This window comes from Peromyscus maniculatus, chromosome 4 (genome assembly GCF_049852395.1).
Source record: "Peromyscus maniculatus bairdii isolate BWxNUB_F1_BW_parent chromosome 4, HU_Pman_BW_mat_3.1, whole genome shotgun sequence".
NCBI classification, from domain to species: domain Eukaryota; kingdom Metazoa; phylum Chordata; class Mammalia; order Rodentia; family Cricetidae; genus Peromyscus; species Peromyscus maniculatus.
This window is the reverse complement of record NC_134855.1, coordinates 74,660,972-74,684,458: the sequence shown is the minus strand read 5'-3', so window position 1 is coordinate 74,684,458 and position 23,487 is coordinate 74,660,972.

The window sequence follows — 23,487 nt, the reverse complement described above, 5'->3', positions numbered from 1 at the left end:
TAAGCAGAGTAACCAGAACTCTGAAAGAAAAGAAATATGTATTTTACACATGTAGATAATATGCAGGTCATAACTTGTGTGTGTGGGCATGCATGTGCATGCACATGCATGCATGTTTGGTAGAGTAGGTCAGTTTATTTGATTGGCCTTATCAAGTATTGAGCATTAATATGGCTATAAGACTGAAGATTAATTTGTAACACAAGTAATTCCTGTGACATATGGTAAGGTACAAGTCATTTCCACAAGTGTATTAGTGATTCTCACAGATTAATCCAGATTTAAGAATCATGAGAAGCATTAAAAAAGTTAACAACTTTTAAGAAATCAGTAGCCTTAATATTTTATTACTTAACCTCTAAACACTGAGGAGGATATTAGAATGTTTCCAAATATCTGGAACTAATTGGAGTTAATGACAATAAAATCCATTAACAACGAAAGCATTGGCACTGAGGTAAATAAGGGGCTGGATAAAAAGTGGTTTTCAATGTTGGGTCACTTGGCTTTATGACTCAAAGGCAAGGTCAATGCTTGTTGTTAGTTTTATTTTTTATCTCTATATATGTCTAGAGTGTGCTTATCCCTTTATAGAGGAATGCTATTTTTTTTTAAATTAGATTTCTCAATTTCAGGTTTCTAATGACTATGATATAATGAATTCAGAAATGCATGTGCTATTCTTTCTGGATTAAACAAAGCTTTAGATGGAGGAACTCTTCAAAAATGGAAAACATGACCTACAATCAGAGCTCTCAGAAAAGAAAAGAATCTTATGAGAATGACTTTTGCACTGTCTTTAATTGTTAAACTTATTCTAACAATAAGAAAGCAGGGTTTGGTCTATTTATAATTGGGCTATAAATCAAAATCATCTAGGAAATTGGTTGAGAGGAAGCCTCAACCAAGTTTTTATTTCAGCTCCTTTAAAAAAGGCTTCCAAATACTGGACTTCTCATGACACAGGCTGCTGGATTCTGGGCTCTGATTTCTGGAAGATTGGTGCAGAGGAATTTGAAATAGCTTCTATTTTTTAATTCATGTGAATGGATTGCAAGGATCTTTGAGCCCATGATAAAGTTTCTGTGGAAGCACTATGAGTCATAATCTTACATAACTTCTTATAATGTCCATGTGGGTGCTAAAATATTAAATCCAACAATGGGTATTTCAATATTTCATTTTTGGGCTAATGTTGGTTTTGCTTTTAGATAGTAGTCAAGACTGAGGAAACATCATGGTGATAAAGTGTTTCTTAAAATTTGACAACTACATTGTGCATTCATTTTACTTGTTCAAAACACTTTTCATTCCCCAAAAGTTAAAATTAAGAAAAAAATAAGATATACAGTTATAAAACTTCCATAAAAATTCAAAGAACCAAAACATGTAAAATGCATGTTTTCAACTATGTTAGAGACTACAGCTGTCATTTTTCTTCTCCCATCCCCAATTTAACTGAAATTTCTATTTCAAACTAAAAATGTCAACACAAAAATAAAAATGCATGAGTCCATTTGACTTCTCATAAAAAGAAGCAAAGTAAAAAAACAGCCAAAGAATCATGAAATTTAATAGTTTCCATATAATTTAAAAGATCATTTTTAGTTCATATTTTTATGTATAAATATAAAAGTGTGAGATCACCTCTACCTACATTCTAATATTCTATCTAAATGTTGAGGTTTTCTGTTTTGGAATAAGAATACAATGGTTAACTTATTTTCTGAATTGGATGACTGAAATTCTCCTTAAAAATGACTTTGAAGGATGAAGCTCAGTGGTAAAGCAATTGCTTAGCATTCCTAAAGTTCTAGGTTCAATCCTCAGTTCCACATAGATATATTTTGGGAATAGAGAGATGACTGAGCAGTTAAGAACACATTCTGCTCTCCAATATGTCTCTTGTTTGGTTCATAACAGCCATGTCAAGTGAGGCATAACCGTCTGTAGCTCTGTCTCTAAGGGATCTGATGCCTTTTGACCTTTCCAGGTACTTGAAGATATATCACAGACATGTACATACACTTAAATAAAACACAATATATATCCAAAATATAAAACACAATTTCAATATTAAATGGTCATATTCTATAGACAAAGTAGCATTTACTTTTCTAGTATATGTAAATGAATAAAACTGTTTCATAGATTGGACTTTTTGAATAATTGCACACCAAGGTAAAAGTTTCAGATGCTATGTTAACCTTAAAATATATTTCTTAATTTTTCAAATTAAAAGTTGTCTTAGATATTATTCTTAAAATATAACATGTTCTAAGCTTTTGAAAAATAAATCATAAATCACATTGATGAATATTCTGTGTATTTTCAAGCCCAAAATTCTACTCAACATAGTTTAAAGATTCATACTTGTATTTTTGCTTTAAGAAAGAAACTGAAAGAGAAAACTCTTTAGTTATTTTTAAAAAATAGGTCTTGAAACACAGACATTCATAGTCTTGTATAGTACTCATTGAAATCCTTAGTTACAATATCATTTCAACCTAAAGAATGAGATAATTAGGTCAGAAAATTTATCATTTTTACCTGTGGGCACACAGTCCCAAAGTGGCAAAGATTATTCAGCAATTTTCAAATATTGTTCTGGATATCCAAAAATCTATTTCAGGCAGACTAGGATTCTGTAAGGCCATGAACTAAAGGCACCTGCTGAAACACTGCTAAACGTATTGTCAGGAAGGATACAGATGTTTTCCCCCAGACAAGACCTACTTTTCCCTAACTTCCAAGGTTGTTTCTTTTTAATCCCCACAGTATCATATGCAGGAGAGATATTAAGACTTAACAATATCATCCAAAGGTGTCTTAATGAAATAGAAAGTAATTCTAAATAAACCCACAAAGAAATTCTGTCACAGGTTCAATTTACTTGTCTCCATCTCTGATAAAAGCCAGATTGATTATATTTGCCTATTTAATATCAGTGTACATAATGTTGATATAAAATGTCATGATGAAATTCATGTTTCTTCAATGAATACATACTCATAGCAATACAAGATTATAAATATAGTTTAAACTTATAAATATGTATTATTAATTCAGGAAATAATTCACCATTAAATAATAAACATAATGAGTGTTTTAAAATTTTGATTTAAAACATGTCTGCCAGTGGCATTCTCTTTTTAAAAAAATGTAATAATCTTAGTAATATATTTTTAAATAATTATTTTATTTTATAGTTTGTATATTGGAGGAAGTGAGGTACATGCATGTGAATACAGGCACCCTCAGAGGCTAGATGTATTAAATCCCCAGAAACCAGAGTTGCACATACTTGAAAGCTTCTTCTTGTCATGAGTACAGGAAACCAAATTCCTGTCCTCTGCAAGGACAGTGTCTACAAACCAGTCCCTCAGATTGTCACACTTTATCTATTCTTTTATTAATAGTTAATTTGATTTCATTAGCTTAATGTATTCTCTTAAAAAATGCATAATATTTATCATTTGCTGAAAACTTATCATTTAGCAAGTATGAGTTAGTGTGTGTGTGTGTGTGTGTGTGTGTGTGTGTGTGTGTGTGTGTGTGTGTGTTTTACTAAAAGACTGCACAAGGTCAAATAATTGTCTCTGGAACTGTGGGAAAGAGGTGGTAATGCATGTGCTCCTGTAGATGAATGTCTAAGGGCATCTTATTAAGATGGAAAATGCCCTTCTTCATAAATAAATCCAGCAGTATCTAAATATCTATTGTTAGTGATCTGTACCTGTATATCAGAGAGAGATAAATTGTTACAGCTTTTCCAGAAGTTAGATTTGAAAACATAGACACATAAAAAGATTGTAAAATCCAAAACTTGATGATCTTGACTACTTAAATATTATTTTTTCCCACATTTTAAGAAGAAATGGAATAAAAACACTAATGATTCAGCCAACCTTTTAATAAGATTGAATTTTTCAGAGACATAAATACTTTAAAATTTCTCTTTGAAAATTAATGTGTTACAGGAATGTTACCTATGCTGTGGACCGATGTCCAATTAGAGTCAGATGTTTGTACAAGGGATCAGGTTTACACTCATCTAGGAAGGATGATTTCCCCCAGACTCTAGAAAGAGTGACCCCCAAAGAAGGGGAGGTAGGGCTGGAAGGTTGTGTAGGACCTTTGCACCTGGGAAATGAACAGTGGAGGAGGCCACGGTAATTGTCCCAGGTTCTTACCTTTATACTTGTCCCCACATTTTTTATTATAAAAATGGTAAAAGAAATAGGACTATCTGGTGTTAAATGTGTGGCATTATTAAACCACACAAAGGCAGCATAATTCCACCACATCAAACACTGCCCCATCACAGGGGAGCATTGATCTATAGGCTCTCCTAGTCTGTTTTCCTGCATTGGGGGTTTTCCAAACTCCTCTCCAGGTGACCATGCCTTAAAACTCACTTGGACCTCAGACCTTTACAGGTGCTGACAAACTAAAAAGGTTAGCCATCCCACTGCTTCTAGTGACTGGCAAGAAATTCATATCCCAAAGAGCTGCAGTTGCTTCCAGCTAGGCCCCTGTAACAAAGCCAGCCTTCTAGGGCCAGTTCAGCCTATTACTCACAAGCACAAGGGGGAAGGCTAACTCAGCTTCCTGGCCATCCTTCCCAAATGTAGTGACCGCTGACCAAGTCGCAGCGCTGAGTCAGAGCACAGACTTCTCTTGGGCCGGAACTCCCCCTCCTGATTTGGTGCCACACATGCTCTACCTTCTGTTCAAACATGGTTACTATATCTGATACCTCCATACAATCCAGTCCATCCAGCATCCCATAGCTGGTAAAACACTAGGAATTTTCAAACAGCAAACTAGGTTATTAGATAGATGATAGGTAGGTAGACAGACAGACAGACAGACAGATAGATGATAGATTAATTAAATATAAAAACTATACTAAGATAGAATAATAAAAAAGAAAATAGAAAAGGGGAGGAAGGACAATCTTAAAATCTTTTCCATGTTAAAATCATAAATATCACAATACAGGGAATTAAGACCCTGTTTACTGCTACTATAGATGGGATGCAAACAGAAAAGATAAATGAGGAGATAAACAACATAATTGGGATTGATATAATGTTGGACATAATTAATATTGCTTGGTAATTCACATTATATCATTAAAAATGTTTTGATGATTATGCCAAATATGTGAAATTGACTAATAAGATGCAAACCTTAGAAAAACTTACTAGTCATAAGATACAAGCTTTAGAAAAGGTTACTACTGATAATATACAAGCCCTACAAATACTTCCTAAAGATAGTAATAAAAATTTGACTAATAAAACATAAGCTTTAGAAATACTAATGAAAATAATAAAAACTTAACTGATAAAATACAAGCCTTGGAAGAACTTACTATTACAGGAAATAAAAATATTCAGACACAGACAGAGGAATTTAGAACAGAACCTACCTTACAGTACATTATGAAATTGAAGAGGAGCAGTCCAAGTTTATCAGAAAACCAACCTTAATTTATCCAGTCACTATAAAGGAACAACCACCAAATGTCAGGTATCCCCAAGGATATCAAAGCGCTTTCAGGACTCCTGTCAAAATATTAGGTTTGAGGAGATTTAAGGAACTAATAATTTCATATGGTGTGCATTCACTTTTGTAAGGCAGATGTTAAATCCATGCATAAGTAGTAACAGAATTATTCCACAAGACTGGAAAGTTTTGGTTACAGCAGTACTGGAAGCTGGTCCTCGGTTACAAGAGAGGACTTGGAAAAATGAGGCTAGGGTCATCAAACAATGAAGTAGGGTTAGCAGTGTTGGAATTTCCCAGGAGAATATCTTGTTGAGGGAAATTATACTGATGTTCAAAGACAGTCTGTATATAATTAACACACCTTGACTCTATGCTGTACAGCAGCTTGGAATAGTTGGATAGAGTTTAAGAAGTTGGAAAAACAACTAAGTCATTTATTATTATTATACAGAGCTGGATTTGGAATTAAAACATGGCTCTCTCCTTCGCTAAACCCAAGTATGTTTGCTAAAAGAAAATCCAAATTCTCTGATGTAGGACAGAAGAAGACCAAAATCTAGGGACCAAAATCTTTTGTCAGTAATCTCATATTCCTCAGATTTATTTTGCCTTTTTAAATCTTTTCTTAAGGTATAAATACTTTCTCAGAATTTAAACTTTTTTGTTGAGAATTGTCACAGCATGGTATGTGGGTTCATGCAGATCCATGAAAGGAAGACTCAGAGGCACCTTAAGAATGAATTCAGCCTTTCTCACCTGCAGGGGTATCCAGCCTCTAAGGAATGAAAAACTTTCCCTTCTCCCAGAACATTTTTATTTTTCTCACTATTTACACTTTAGCAAGTTGATTTCCATATGCTCAAAACAACCTGAAAGGAGCTCCCAAAAATACATTACCAAGTGCAAATCCCTTGATTTTGCAAGTACCCTGGTTTGCTGGGTTTCCTGAACCAAGTTTTGCATAGGACTTTGTATCCTTGGGAAAATCTGAGACAAGATTCACATAGGGTAACAAGAGAAACAAAAAGTATCAGTTAAACAAAAGATGGATTAGGGCTAGGTGCAACTCTTTGGAGGTAGGCCAGGTGTAGCTCAGCAGGAATGCAGCCTTACCTTTTGTTTTGATATTAATGGTCTTAAAGAGTACTAATTCTAACCTTAGGCTTCATGTAGCTTCTTGTGCATGATTCCAGGTTTGAGTCTGAAGCAGGTATTTAGGAATTAAGTCTGTATATCATAGATGTATTTAAGAGCTTATGGCATTTTAACCTTCTCAAGATTTGCTCCAGATGACATTTAATACGTTCAAGTTTTTGGCAGTGAACAATGACCATTCTTTTTTTTTTTTTTTTTTTTTGGTTTTTCGAGACAGGGTTTCTCTGTGTAGCTTTGCGCCTTTTCCTGGAACTCACTTGGTAGCCCAGGCTGGCCTTGAACTCACAGAGATCCGCCTGGCTCTGCCTCCGAGTGCTGGGATTAAAGGCGTGCGCCACCACCGCCCGGCGAACAATGACCATTCTTAAGTCTGAAGTCTTCAAAAGTTGATGAGGCCCCACAACAATGATTCCACCTGGATTGTAGTTATGCCACTAAGCTGACAAACACCATCTAAAAAACAGCTTTGGACTACAAAGTACTCAGGACAATTTCAAGACAGTTAAGATAGTCCAGCCTGTTAGACTGCTCCAACCAGGACTTCAAGTAGCCTGGAATTGCCCTGTCCCACCAAGATTGGACAACACCTGGATTCCCTGAGACTTGACTATTTTCTGTTTTCTCAGGGTCCCCTAAATATGCAAGCACCCATGTCAATAGGCAATAGTCTAGGAAACACAACACTCACATACCCAAGAGATGGGGTGGACAGTTTTTGGTTGTTCAGTGGATTATAGGTAGTTGTCATTGTTCCTGGGGGTTGTTTTCAAGTTGTTACTGGTCATGGTCAATAAAATACTATTCAAAGGAGGTTAGATTTTGGGGATTTCTTTCTGAAAAGAAAAAATTGTGATATAGGAATGATAGGAAAAGAGGGTATATTATTGTAGCTACTTTCATTCTGAAAGCAGCTATTGATCTAAAAAATTCTACATTGGTATGAATTTTTGTATAGTGACACAAATTTAAGGTTATTTTTGTTATACTATACACATGTTTCTTCTTTTGTTTAAGGAATTGTACCTATGTAAATCATTTAATTATGCAATGTAAAGTTTTAAACCTTAAAAGATATTTAGTATAATAAAGAAATACAGGTTAATTAATAGTCATGCATAACTATCAAACTTAGAGTCATGTTAGATATGTTTTCAAGGTCGTACAGAGATATATTTTAGATAGATAGGTAATCTTTGAGTACTTCAAACTTACAGAAAAAGGCATTCAAAATTTCTTAATAACATAGGCTTTTCTTGACATTGAGACACATCTGCTCCTGGAAACACTGATCTACTTCTGAAAAGGATGTTGGGTGTTGAAGAACTCTATATTCTTTGTGGCAAAAGCTAGCCATTTGGGCAAGAAACTGCCCTGGCCTGGACTACTCATAATATACTGTCCAAATTGGATAAGAAGGAGACAAGAAAAGTGACTGCCAAACTTTGCCAAGACAGGGTAGGACAGTCCTTCAAAATTTCCAACTTCTCAAAAATGTCTGTCAGATATTCTAAGTCTGTAGGTAAAAATAGATGCCTCAACACTACAGAGGAATCTTGGATAAGTTTTCAAGAAGCCAGCTGTTTCTGTCATTTCTTAGTTTTGGAAGTTGTTTGCCCTGCACTTCCTTCTTACTCTGGTATAGTATATCCTTCTCAAGTCTATGATGGAGTTGAAGACCAGATAATTACAGTTACAATTCTCCTTAATCATGGTAGAAAATACATTAAGTACAAAAAGTTGTATTTTTCAGGAGAGGATAGTTAATGTAGTAATCTCTCTAAATTTGCCAGTTACACATACACTGGACATTGAGAATGTATTTCTTATTTGATACTTGTTATTATTGTATGTAGTTTCATTTTTGTTAAGGTTATTACTTTTTTTTCTATTTAGGCAATACCTGATCATCATTGTTATTGTATATAGTTTTACTATGTTGGAGTTAGAAACTTTCCTTTTTAACTCTTTAGACAAAATGGGAGAAAAACTTACCTGTGCTGTGGCCCGATGTCCAATTATAGTCAAGCATAAGTTCAACAGTGTGTTTACATTCAGCTGGTTAGGTTGGATCATAGTTTCCCAGGGCTCAAAAAAGAGTTGTCCCTGGAGAAGGATAGGTGGGGCTGAAAAGGTTGTGCTGGCCCTTTGGTGGTTGCTGTGTCATGGCTGTGGTGATTGTCAAAGGTTCTTATTTTTATATTTGTCCCCAAGTTTTTTATTATAATAAGTGATACAGGAAATCATAATATTAATGCAAATCTTTTTATTCTTACATTCTACCTATTTTCTTTTAGTGCTGAACATTGGTTTTATTTAGTTTTTGTTTTTGTTTTCTTTGGATCCTCCTGAACCCTCAAAGAGAGCAGGTTTCTCTCTCAAACCTCAAATACAAAATGGCTTGACAACACCAGAGGACTTTCACTAAGAAAAGACAATTTCTTCTTATTCCTCATCTATCAATTAACTGTTTTCAGTATGTTCAACTGTATTTCCATGCCCCATTCTTTTGGCACAAACAACATCAAAAGGTAGCAGAGAAAATTGCAACAAGTTTTTTCTCTCTTAGGGAATTTATGTATCTATCAAATCCTGTTATCTCTTAACAGGCATTTCAGAGTCATTCTCCAAACTTGAAGCATGCTCCTAGCTGTGTGTTGGAATTTGGGTAACTGTGGAATGTCTGCTATAGATTGGATTAGGTTTGTCAGTGTAAGACCTACAAGTTGAAGATGTGTTTCCCACAAGGGAGATATGGAAGGCATGGCAATATGAGAGCTATCTATCATTTTGGCAAACAGCTTCCTATCAATTGACTGTCACATGGGACTGTTCACCACCAACAAGTTTAGGAGCTGAAGAGCCACAATGAAAATGAAGATACAGTCTACAAAGACCTAGTGGGTGGTCACAGTCTGTCTCTCCAAACATTATCTTACTGGAGTTCTGTATCTTTCCTGCTTTTTGAGGATGAGCATTAAAGCAGAACTTTTGTGCCCACATGCTATCCTCTCAGAAATGTCCACAGATTATTTATACTATGCAGAAAAGTTGCTCTCCCTTAGCAGTATCACTCCGAATGTATGTGTAAACCATACGATATGTGGCTCCTTACCATCCCCAGTGAGTGGGCTAAAAAGATGAAAACTCTGAGAGAAAGAGAGAGAGAGAGAGAGAGAGAGAGAGAGAGAGAGAGAGAGAGAATGAGAATAAATGAGTGCTCCCTATGTGACTATGTGATTAGAGCACCCTGTAGTTTCACAGGAAAATAACCCATGATACCATGAGGAAGGAAAAAGAGGGCTCCCCTTTACATTATCTTTGCTCTTTAAATAAAGCAAGGGCAACATTATAAAGCTACTCTTGCTATGAATACATAAATGATCAAAGTCATTTTTATAATCTACTTCAAAGCACTATTCAAGAGGTTTAATTGTTGAAATGATCATTTTCTTCAAATTGGCAAAATATTATTTCTATGTATTCATAATATATTTTATACTTAATCTCCACTAGTCCACAAGGAATAGCTAAATATAAAGTCCTAAACATATGGACACACTGAAGGATGGATAGATATTCAACTGCCTTATTAAGCATGTATTCAAAGGATGCATATTACTTGTATGAGGGGAGTGCTTGAGCTGGGTGGGTCATAGAGGTTTTTTTTTTTTTTTTTTTTTTTTTTTTTTTTTTTTTTTTTTTTTTTTGAGTAATATATTTTCCAAGTCTGTAGAAAAAATCATTCAGAACAATACTAGATTTGACAGCCCTAGACCCTGTGTCTAGCCATTATGGCTACACTAGAGCTTCACAGCCTTGAAGACATCTGCCTTCATAATAGATACAGAGCAGAACAACTTGGGTCATTTTAAGAATGAAGGCTTTCACATCTCACTATGTTACTAGAATTTAAACTATTATGCCAACTCATAAAGGATCTCTTTATCCATCAATACAACTCTCCTGGTATGATGTACAGATAGTATTTATTTATTTTGTTTTATTATACAATATAATTTAGTTCTACATATAAGCCATAGATTCCCTTGTTCTTCCCAATACCATACACCTCCCCTTCCCCCCAGCCAACCCCCCATTCCCACTTTTTCCAGGGCAAAGCCTCCCCAAAGGACTGAGATCAACCTGGTAGACTCAGTCCAGGCAGGTCCACTCCCCTCCTCCCAGACTGAGCCAAGCATCCCTGCATAAGCCACAGGTTTTAAATAGCCAACTCATGCAATGAGCACAGGACCCGGTACCACTGCCTAGATGCCTCCCAAACAGATCAAGCCAATCAACTGTCTCACCTATTCAGAGGGCCTGATCAAGTTGGGGACCCCTCAGCCTTTGGTTCATAGTTCATGTGTTTCCATTCATTTGGCTATTTGTCCCTGTGCTTTATCCAACTTGGTCTCAACATCTATCACCGTGCACAAAAATGAAGTCCAAGTAGATCAAAGATCTCAACATAAATCCAGCTACTCTGAACCTGCTAGAAGAGAAAGTAGGAAGTAGTCTTGAATGCATTGGCATAGGAGATCACTTCGTAAATATAACACCAGTAGCACAGGCACTGAGAGAAACAATCAATGGGACCTCTTGAAACTGAGAAGCTTTTGTAGAGCAAAGAATACAGTCAACAAGGCAAAGCGATAGCCTACACAATGGGAAAAGGTCTTTACCAACCCCACATCTGACAGAGGACTGATATCCAGAATATATAAGGAACTCAAGAAATTAGACATCAAAATGCCCAACAGTCCAATTAAGAAATGGGATATTGACGCCCAATGTTCGTGTTACGAATTCATGAAAAAGCTGTTTACCTGTGGCCTTGTGAGCCCCAGCTCAGGCCCAAGCTACACTCAGCCGGTGGTGGTGGTGGCACACGCTGGTAGGATTTGCTGAAGGAGACAGAGGCAGTAGGATCCCGAGTTTGAGGCCGGCCTAGGAGGCTTGGGAGAAGCTTTGGCCTGAACTGAGCCACAAACAGTGGTGGGACCATGGAAGCAGTGGCTACTTCTCCACGTTGCCAGCTCCTTCTCATCGTGTTGGTGACTGCGATGCTGCTGCTACCAGGGACGAAGGGTTTACTGCTGCTGGTTCAGAGAAGAATTGCCAGGACCATCATATTACAAGAAAGCATCAGCAAAGGTAAGTTTGGAAAAGTTTGGCAAGACAAATGGTGGGGAGAAATTGTTGTGAAGATTTTCTGTACTAGGGAAGAATGTTCATGGTTCCGAGAGAGAGACATTTATCAGACTATGATTGCTCCAAACCACAGAGGCGAAAGAAAGAAAGAAAGAAAGAAAGAAAGAAAGAAAGAAAGAAAGAAAGAAAGAAAGAAAGAAAGAAAGAAAGAAAGAAAGAAAGAAAGGAAGAAAGAAAGTCTGTGGGCGCCATGGGCCCTGACCCCCGACTGTGAGTGGCTGCTGCCTTGCTTGCCTGACCAGGTGTCCTTCCTATTCAGATTCCCTGCCGGTGTCCTTCTCGGCTTAGGATCATCGGAGAGCTTACCGGAGGTTCTTTGTTCCTACATCCTGCTTGTGATGTAAACAACTTAGGTGCATCCTGTATTTGGTGTAAACAACTTAGATGCAAGAATGCAGAACTTTGGGTCTAGAATGTAGACCATTGGTAGCGAACTTCTGCCCTCAGGGGATCCTCCATTTGTGTTGTAAGCCTGTATTTAAGGTTTCCTCCCTCTTTCAATAAACGGCATTCGACATCCAAACGTACGAATGACTCGCTGTCTCTTGTCTCTATTTTTTAATCCGCAGCCCTTCGCTCAGACATGGTGAACGGTTAGTGGTAACGCAGGCGCTACTGCTACAAATGGAGGTTCCTACCGAGATCTGAGAAAGAAAGGACCAGCTGACGGACACTCTTGGAAGGCCGGCCGGCATTTTACGGTAAGAGTGGATTGGAATGGGTGCTACTAGCTCACAGTCGCTCCTCGAGGAACAATTAATTGGACTGTTGAGGCGGCAAGGCACTATCATTAAGAGCAAGACGGCTAAAGATTTTGTTCAAATCCTCCAGAATGCTAGTCCTTGGTTTCTGGTCTCCGGAGGATTTAATATACCAGATTGGGAACAGGTCAAGGTTGACTTACAGAAATATTTGCATAAAGAAGGACATGATTCCGTATCCTTAGCTACTTTTTCTTTGTGGCGCTTGGTTAAGGATGCATTGCTTAGTGATGATATTGAAGTCCAAGAACATTTAAATGAAGCTAAAACTGTGTTGGAGGAGTCTCAGATAGAGGAGGCTCTCAGAACCCTTCAAACTTCTGATGTTTCTGATTCGGCAGAGTCGTCTTCCGATTCTGCAGAGTCATCTTTAGAGGGTGATGATGTAGAAGTCAGATCAGAAAAGGATGCTAGATGCCTAAGAGGGAAATCACAGATTTCTCGCAAGGATAGACCTCCAACCTATAATCCTGACTTTTGCAACACGGAGGTCCTTCCTTCCGCACCCATGGAGGGATTGACGGGGGGAGTTGCTTACCCGGTTATAGAGACTCAAAATGCTCAAGGGCAGAGACAAAGGGAGCACAATCCTCTAGATTTTAAAAGCATCAAACAGCTCAAGGAAGCTGTGATGTCATATGGGCCCCATGCTCCTTTTACCATCGCTATACTTGAATCTTTTTCTGCCTCAAATTGCACCCCTAGCGATTGGATGCAGCTGTGTCGCGCCGCTCTCTCTGGGGGGGATTATTTAATTTGGAGGAGTGAGTTTCAAGAACATTGTCAAACTACAGCTAATAGAAATGCTGCTGCAGGCTTCCCGGCTCGTAATCTTGAGATGCTCACGGGTTCAGGGCAGTATGCCACTTTACAAGCACAGATTTTGTATGATCCTGCAGTTTATGCACAGATTAGTGTGGCCGCTACCAGAGCGTGGAAAGGGCTACCTAATAAAGCTGCTGGTGAACAACTATCTAAAGTCATTCAAGGGCCGTCAGAACCATTTGCAGAATTTGTAGATCGCCTGCTTCAACTAGCAGGGAGAGTGTTTGGGGATGTTGATCAAGCCATGCCCATAGTAAAGCAACTGGCCTTTGAAAATGCCAATAAATATTGCAAGGAGGCCATTAGGCCTCATAAAAATAAGAGCTTAAATGATTATCTTAAACTATGTAGAGATATAGATGGGCATCACATCATGGGACAGGTAATGGCCTCAGCCATGAGGGGGATTAATTCTGGAGGAAACCGCCCAAAAACCTGTTTTGGATGCGGCCAGCAAGGTCATGTTAAGAAAAATTGTCCTGGAGCCCAAGCAACGGCAAAGACACCGGGACTTTGCCCGCGATGTAAAAAGGGGCATCACTGGAGTAATGAGTGCCGATCTAAGGCTGATGCTCAGGGAAATAGGTTACCGCCGTCGGGAAACGGGCAGCGGGGTCCGCTCCGGACCCCCCAAAGCCAGGTGTACGGAGCCCTGGATACACCTGTCCCATCCCCAGTTTCCCACCATCCCATCCAGTTTGTTCCTCGAAGGAACCCCTTTTTGTCCAAGACCTTATCAGAGGCACCCCTGGAAGCGCAGGATTGGACCTCTGCTCCTCCACCAGAACAGTATTAACACCTCAGATGGGTCCCCAGGCTCTCGGTACTGGAGTTATGGGTCCACTACCTGCAGGGTCTTTAGGACTGATTCTGGGCAGGAGTAGCGCTCTTATGCAAGGTATTAGAGTAATTCCAGGAGTGATAGATGAAGACTCTGAAGGGGAAATTAGAATCATGGTTGAGGCTGGTAAAGGGGTGACTATTATTCCCCAGGGTGCTCGCATAGCACAACTGCTTTTGATGCCCCGCTTTCATACTAATAATCCTTTTCTTAAACCACACAGAGGTGAGGGCGGATTTGGCTCTACGGGCCCTCTAGCGTGCTGGGTTTCCACCTTAGAACAAAGACCCATGCTAAATTTAAAAGTTAATGATCACAATTTTCAGGGTCTTTTAGATACTGGCGCTGACACTTCAGTTATTTCTTTAAAACATTGGCCCGAAGCTTGGCCCCTTAAAGATTCTACCTCTCACCTACAAGGTATCAGCACAGCTCAGTCGCCATTACAGAGCAAGCTACTTTTAAATTGGAAGGATGAGGAAGGTCATGCAGGAACTTTTCAACCCTTTGTGCTACCTGACATTCCAGTGAACTTGTGGGGACGGGATGTGTTGGATGGCATGGGAGCGGTGCTTACTACACAGCCTGTACAACAGATGCTGAAGAGTCAGGGCTACTGCCCGGGCAAAGGCTTAGGGAAAATGTTGCAAGGAGACCCGCTCCCTGCGGCAGACAAAAACTGTGTCACTAGGGGTCCTGGCGATACTAGAGGATTAGGATCTTTTCCGTAGGGGTCACTGCACAGCAGCCTTCAATAATACAACCGATAAAAATCACTTGGAAGAGTGATGACCCTGTATGGGTGGAGCAGTGGCCCCTTGCTAAGGAAAAATTGGAGGCTGCGTATGCATTGGTTAAGGAGCAGTTAGATGCTGGACATATCATTCCTTCCACTTCACCTTGGAACTCACCTATATTTGTTATTAAAAAGAAATCAGGAAAATGGAGGCTGTTACAGGATCTTAGAGCTGTAAATAAAACCATGCTTCTCATGGGAGCAACACAGCCTGGCCTGCCTGCCCCTGTGGCAATTCCTAAGCATTGGCAGTTAATTGTGGTTGACTTGAGGGATTGTTTCTTCACCATTCCTTTGCATCCCGAGGACAGTCCTCGCTTTGCTTTCAGTGTTCCTTCAGAGAATCTTAAGGAACCTTATCAGAGATATCAGTGGGTGGTATTGCCTCAAGGAATGGCCAATAGTCCTACTATATGTCAAATTTATGTGTCTTTGGCCCTAGCTCCAGTTCGAAAAGCTTTTCCAGGTGTTTATATAATTCACTATATGGATGATATATTAATGGCTGCTAAAGATAAAAAACTTGTTTTTGATGCCTTTTCTTATTTACAAGAGGTTCTTAGCTTGGCTAATTTACAGATAGCCCCAGAAAAGGTACAGGTATCTTTTCCCTATCATTATTTAGGTCATGAATTGTTACGCACGGGCATACGCCCACAAAAGATTACTCTGCGTATGGATCAGCTACGCACACTTAATGATTTCCAAACCTTTCTGGGAGATATTCAATGGCTTCGGCCCACTTTAAAAATTCCAACAGGTCAGCTTCGCCCCTTGTATGATGTCTTAAAGGGCGACCCTGACCCTTCATCTCCCCGTAAATTAACAGCTGAAGGACGTGTAGCCCTACAACGTGTGCAAGAGGCCCTGGAACAGGCTCACGTACAGTATATAGATCTTAATTCTCCCTTATTGTATTTGATATTTTGTTTTACTCATTCACCTACTGGAGTGTTCTGGCAAACAGGTCCTATTTTATGGGTACATTCCCCAGCTTCTCCAGCAAAAATCATCACTCCTTATCCACAAGCTGTCGCTCAGATTATATTTAAGGGAATCAAGATCAGTGTTCAAACTTTTGGTAAGGAGCCAGATATTGTGGTGACCCCATACACCCAGTCTCAAGTAGCATGGTTGCAAGCTAATGATAATGATTGGGCCATATTGACATGCTCCATGCAGGGTCAGTTTGATACTCACTACCCCTCCAATGATGTGTGTCAATTTTTTAAATTGCATCCTGTTATATTTCCCAAGATAGTACAAATGACTCCTATTCCTCAGGCCCGTGTGGTATTTACTGATGGCACTTCACGTGGTTTTGCTGTGGTGGTTTCTGGTAACATAGTAAAGAGAATAAAAGTCCAGGGCACTTCTGCCCAGGTGGCAGAGGTACAGGCGCTGTTGCTTGCTTTACAGATGTTTTCTAATGAGAGTGTAAATATTTATACCGATAGTCAATATGTGGCACATGCCATTATGCCTTTGGAAACAACAGCCTACATACCATCCATTTCTTCCATTCATGAATACTTATTGCAAGTGCAAGGACTTATATGGTCTCGCTCTCATAACCTTTATGTGGGCCACATCAGAGCTCATACTCAATTGCCTGGACCTCTAAGTGAAGGTAATCAGAGGGCTGACGCCATTACTCGTATGGCTGTCACATTAGTCTGTTCTGCCTTTGATAAGGCTACTCAGTTGCATCAGCGTTATCATCTTAATGCTGGATCTCTCCGTTATCATACAGGCATAACCCGGGAACAAGCCATCCAGATAGTTAAATCATGCCCTACTTGTGTGGAATTTTTACCTGTTCCTCATTTGGGAGTTAATCCTCGAGGACTTTTACCTAATCATGTGTGGCAGATGGACGTCACACACGTGCCTTCCTTTGGAAAATTACAACATGTCCATGTGTCTATTGATACATATTCTTCTCTAATTTTTGCTTCTGTCCATTCAGGGGAAAAGGTTAAGGATGTAAAAAATCATTGTTTTCATGCTTTTGCTTACATGGGAGTGCCAAAATGCATAAAGACTGATAATGGTCCTGCCTACAGTAGTACGGGATTTTCAAAATTCTGCCAAGATTTTTCTATTGTTAATAAGACTGGTATTCCTTATAATCCTCAAGGGCAGGCTATAGTAGAACGCTGCCATCGTACCTTAAAAACTTATATTGCTAAAGTAAAAAGGGGGGAGTTAGGGGCTCATCTCTCCTCTCCACATTCTATTCTTTCCCTTGTTTTATATATTTTAAATTTTTTATCGGTGGATTCTGCTGGAGTATCTGCTGCAGATAAGCACTGGAGGGCTCCTGTTGCAAATCATCCTCTGGTGCGATGGAAAGATCTTTCTACTGGCACTTGGAGGGGACCCGATCCAGTGTTGGTGTGGGCCCGGGGATCTGTTTGTGTCTTTCCGCAGGACAATGAAATTCCTCTGTGGGTTCCTGAACGCTGTGTACGCTCTGTGGCTGCTGCTGAATCCCAACATGGCAGAGACCTATTGGGCCTTCGTAAAAAACTCTCCCCTTCTGATGCCAATGGGGATTGAGAGCCCAATATGGCCAGCCTTGGCAAACATTATTGTAAGCCTAGGAACTGTAGCCATGTGGTTGGATTCTTCAGAAGGTAATGTATGGTAACTTTTTTAAAAAAACATTGAGAATGTATCACACCTTGGAGATCAAGGATAACTCTGAAGGTCAATGAACTTCATTTGCTAACAGTAGCATGCCAGCTAAGCTTTTCGCATTTTGCAACCCCCCTCAAGCTGGTGTAGTACCTACTTTTCAGGAATGGCTCTGTGCAACATTTATTTGCCTCCTGAAATTCATCTAGCCTTTCTGAAGATACCTCAAAATTTGTGAGCCTGAATGTAGCCATTACTGAGGCCATTAGTTCTGCTCCTTGTTTGCTGTTTTTGTTTTCTGTTTTCTTTATGTCTCTCAGTTGTTCTCTTGCAGACCTGCCAGCCTAAGTAGTGCTGGGATCAAGAAAAATGGGCCTTGGTGGTTCGTGTTCCTGGAGCCGTGTCCATGCCAGTGGACCGTGGCAGCTAGACACAGATGATGCTCACACGCTCCAGAAGAGACACTGACATCGCTGTTGCCACTGCTGCTATTGTTTCTGGGATTGCTATTTCATAATTGGTTACTACAGCTAGCACAATGGAGACCCTGGCAGCAAAAGTAGCTACCACAGTTAGTTAATCTTTCTTCTTATTGGGCATGATAAATTTAATTCCACTTTTATACATTATAATTGGCTTTGTAAGTTGTAAATTATTTAAAACTCAAGTTCCATTTGCTCAGGATACCACCTTACAGGACTCCTATTTGCGGTAAGGCTCGTTTAAATAGGGAATGGTTCAATTGCCTGTAGCCCTCTGGCTATGGGTGGGTTAGGACTCCTGCTGGTCTTTTCTGTGTCGCACAGATTGCAAGCCCAGTGCCACTTTGAGATCTTTGGCGGCAGTCACTCTACAGCTCACATGGTTGAGTCTGTATGATAATGAGTATTCAGAGACGGGTAATGCTTGGGCCGCTGCCTCCAACCTAAGACAGAGCACTTGTGTGGCCTGGGCAAGTGTTTCTATGACGGGTAAGGTGGTCTGCTGGTCCCACGCAACCTAAGTCAGAAGCTCATTTAATAAAAAGGGGGGACCTGTGGGCGCCATGGGCCCTGACCCCCGACTGTGAGTGGCTGCTGCCTTGCTTGCCTGACCAGGTGTCCTTCCTATTCAGATTCCCTGCCGGTGTCCTTCTCGGCTTAGGATCATCGGAGAGCTTACCGGAGGTTCTTTGTTCCTACATCCTGCTTGTGATGTAAACAACTTAGGTGCATCCTGTATTTGGTGTAAACAACTTAGATGCAAGAATGCAGAACTTTGGGTCTAGAATGTAGACCATTGGTAGCGAACTTCTGCCCTCAGGGGATCCTCCATTTGTGTTGTAAGCCTGTATTTAAGGTTTCCTCCCTCTTTCAATAAACGGCATTCGACATCCAAACGTACGAATGACTCGCTGTCTCTTGTCTCTATTTTTTAATCCGCAGCCCTTCGCTCAGACATGGTGAACGGTTAGTGGTAACGCAGGCGCTACTGCTACAAAAGTCTGCAGGAAACCATAACTATGCCTAACAGTGACTTTGAAATCTTCAAAAAGATGACAGGATCCTACAAAGATGATTCCACATGGACTATGTATGATAAAGCCATTAAGCTGATTAACGCCATGGAAAAATTGACTTTGGACTACAAACTGGTCAGGACAATTTCGAGAGGACTAGCTGAGATGATTCAGACTGACAGACTACTGGAACAAAGACTTGAAACAAGCCCTGAACTTGCCTTTTATTCAGAGACTGGACAAATGATACAGGATTGACAATTAACCCCAAAATTTTCAAGATTCCCTAAAGATATCTTCACCCCTAAAAAGAAAAAAGAAAAAGAGAATAAGATATGAGATAGATCATCAAATCTACTCTGAGAAAAAAGATAAAGAAATAATAGGATAAATAGGTAGATCACTGAAGAAAAAGAGGAAAATATAAAAATGACAAAAGGTAGACTACTAAATCTATTATAAAAAGAAAAAAGATAGAATATGGATATGATAAGATAAAAAGGGAGATTATGGAATCTACTTTTAAAAAGGAATTACTTGTTTTAAATAAGATAAGTAATGAAATTTTTTGGTCTGAGTTTATCAGATGTTACTGGACTGGACATTGTTAATATATATAATGGAGTTTTTTATCTGAATCTGTCAAATGTTAATGGACTAGACATAATTAATGTAATTTTTGGCTGTATATATTGTATATGCTTATTGGATAGTTTTTCTTGTATTAGTTATAAGCTTTTTTAATTTTAGACAAAAAGAGAGGAGATGTGGTGGTATTGTGTCACCAAAATATTGTGTACCTTAATAAACTTACCTGGGGTCAGAGAACAGACAAGCCACTAGTTAGTCAGTGATAGCACACGCCTTTAATCCTAGCATTCCAGAGACAGAAATCCCTCTGGATGTCTGTGAGTTCAAGGCCACATTGGAAATAGCCAAGCATGGTGACACACACCTTTAATCCCAGAAAGCCAGCCTTTAATCTCAGGGAGTGGTGATAGAAAGCAGAAAGATATATAAGGCGTGAGGACCAGAAACTAGAAGCTTTTGGCTGGTTAAGCATTTGGCTGGTTTAGCATTTGGCTGGTTAAGCTTCAGGCTTTTGAGCAGTAATTCAGCTGAGATCCATTCCAGATGAGGACTCAGAGGCTTCCAGTCTGAGGAAACAAGACCAGCTGAGGATCCGGTGAGGTGAGATAGCTGTGGCTTGTTCTGTCTCTCTGATCTACCAGCATTGACCCCAATAACTGGCCTCAGGTTTGATTTTATTAATAAGAACCTTTAAGATTCCTTCTACAGGATATAGAACTAAACAGAGAATTCTCAACAGAGGAAACTCAAATGGCTGAAAGACATTTAAGGAATTTTTCAACATCCCTAATTATCAGGGAAATGCAAATCAAACAACTCTGAGATACCACCTTACGCCTGTCAGAACGGTGAAGATCAAAAACACCAAAAATTCGTTATGCTGGAGAGGATGTGGAGCTAGGGGAACTCTCCTCCACTGCTGGTGGGAATGCAAGCTTGTATAACCACTTTGGAAATCAATACGGTGCTTTCTTAGAAAACTGGGATTCAATCTCCCCCAGGATCCAGTATTTATGTATTTTTGTTAACTGAGTGTCGTGTGTGTGTGTGTGTGTGTGTGTGTGTGTGTGTGTGTGTGTGTGTGTGTGTGTATTGATGTGAGTGCAGGTATGTGAGGATAATTTTGACCCTTGTTCTTCTGGTGAAGTACCATCTGCCTTTTTTTTTTTTTTTTTTTTTTTTTTTTTTTTTTTTTTTTTTTAGAAATAGTCTCACAGTCTCTCACTGGTCTGGAACTTGCTGAATATGCCAAGTTGGTTGCCCAAAGAACCTCAATGATCTTCTGCCCCTATCTTCTCAGTGCTGAGATTGAGAACTCATAATAAAATGCTCACTTTTCTGGAACTCCAACATAGGTACTCCTATTTGCATGCCAAGCTCTTTACTGATTTAGATGTCATCTGAAACCATTATTAAGCTTTAACAAAAGTTGGAATTTCTGCTTTTTAGACAAAAATATAGCTTATTTTCAATAGTGTAACGAACATCTTTACAACACAGACTTAGAAATAAAAATGTTTTATAATTGACATTGTGTCAAAAGAAACACAAGAAAAATTAACTCTAATAAGATGAGAATTATACAAATATGCTAGTGCAGTTGACATATGGTAGTTACAATATAAAATGATGTTCAATTAAAAATAAAAATCTCCCAGAACAAGATACAAGCTGTAGGGAGGGAAAAGTCCCTCCAAAATGAGGAGAATCAACCATCCCAAGGAGCTCAATGACCCATATCATAACTATGACCATGACTGTGAAGGGGAGTGTAGAAACAAAATGCTACTCTCACATAGAAGGAAGAAAGATGTGCAGATAGAATCTGAGTCACCAGAGTATTCAAACATAGATTGAGGTTACTCTAAATAGCATGTTCCCATGTGGAAGAGTTGAATTTCATTGTGCTGGAATTTGTTTCTCTCTTTGAGGACTCCAGGGTAAGAAGTCTCTACTCACACATACCTGTAATTTTTTCCCTATCTTTCTATTGTGTCTCAGAATCAGTCAATCAGCCTTAATCATTTAAGTGTTGCTTCTCCTCTCAAGCCCTTCCCAGTTTCAGTCTACCTGGCAACAAATGGACAAAGTATCCCATTATCTTGAGTACACTCTCTGATTCAGGTTTCAATTAGTCCATGGCTGTTCTTTCTCAAGACTTTTAAAGTTCTTTCAATGCTACAGCATCTGAAGTATCCTTGGATTTCTTTTATATTTTTTTTTTTGTTTCATTTCACTGATTCTTGGGAAATTCCACATCTTGCATCCCGATCACTCTCATTTCCCAGTCCCTCTATGTCTGTCCCTCTCCTTTGTGATCCCCTCAAAAATTAAAAAATAAAATATAACAAAGATGATGATCATAATAACAAGGACAAGTCCAATATGTGTTATCCATCCACTTACTGGAGCATGGTCAATATCTCAGTGACCTCCCACTTAAATAGACCCGAATCATTCCCCTCCCACATCCCCACCAGAAGCCATCAATTGTGAGCTAACCTTGGCATCTTTATGATGCTTCCTAAGAGTTCTCTTTGGTAAGTGACTCTTTAGGCTATTATCCCTTTTTTGGCAGGAAGGATAGGGACTGTCACAGAAGCCTTCCATGCCTCTCCCTCTCAACTGTGTGTTTGTGGATTTCTTATGGTATTCATAGATGCATTTCATGAAAGCTGCCTTCAAGAAGCAGCAATATATTGACAAATCTTAAGCTCAAATTTCCCTGAAATATCCAAGTGCTCTTAAGCTCTGTGTGCCAAAGAGGGCTCCTCTACCTTCTACCTACTACTCTTAATCTCTGAGATGTCTCTCTAGCCTTGGTCCAGTTTTTTGATGTAGGCACTTGGTGCTACAAACTTTCCTGTCAGAGATGCCTTCACTGTATCCCACAGATTTTGATATGATGCATTTTCATTAAGTTCTAGAAAGTTTTCCTTTCCCTTCTTGATTTTTTCCTTGACTCAGTTTTTACCCAGTATGTTGTTTAGCTGCTTTGAGTTTGTATTCATTCTCCTGCTTTTATTGTTGATGTCCATAGTTAGGATGCAAGATGTTATTTCAGTTTTCTTGTTTTCACTGATACTTGCTTTGTGTCCTAATATGTGGTCAGTATTTGAGAATGTTTCAGGTGCTGCTAAGAAGGAAGTGCATTCTCCAGTGTTTCCCTGTAATGTTTTGTAGACCCATTTGATTTATGATATTTACCTCACTTTACCTGTTTTTTCCCTGGATTACCTGTCAGTTGGTGATGATGGGATATTGAAGCCGGCTATTATCACTATAGTGGTGTCGATCTTTGGTTTTATATTTAAAAGTATTTCTTTTATTAAACTCATCCTTTCTTACTCTGGATTTTCCTATTGGCCTCTCTTAGATGTGTGGATTCTTACATTAATTTGCATTTAAATGTTGTGGATTACCTAAAGATAGGGTCATTAAAACAGATCCTAAGGGGAAAACACTTACACTTGACATTAAAATTATTCTTTCTGTGAAAGCAAATAAATTTAGCCCTGAGCATTGATTTTTACATATTTCTGTAAATGATTAAGGAAAGTTCTTATCCTATTTAACACCACATAGCAAAAATGAAATGTAAAATAATGTATTACATTGAAAAAAATTGGAGTAAAAAAGAGCTCCTGAAAAT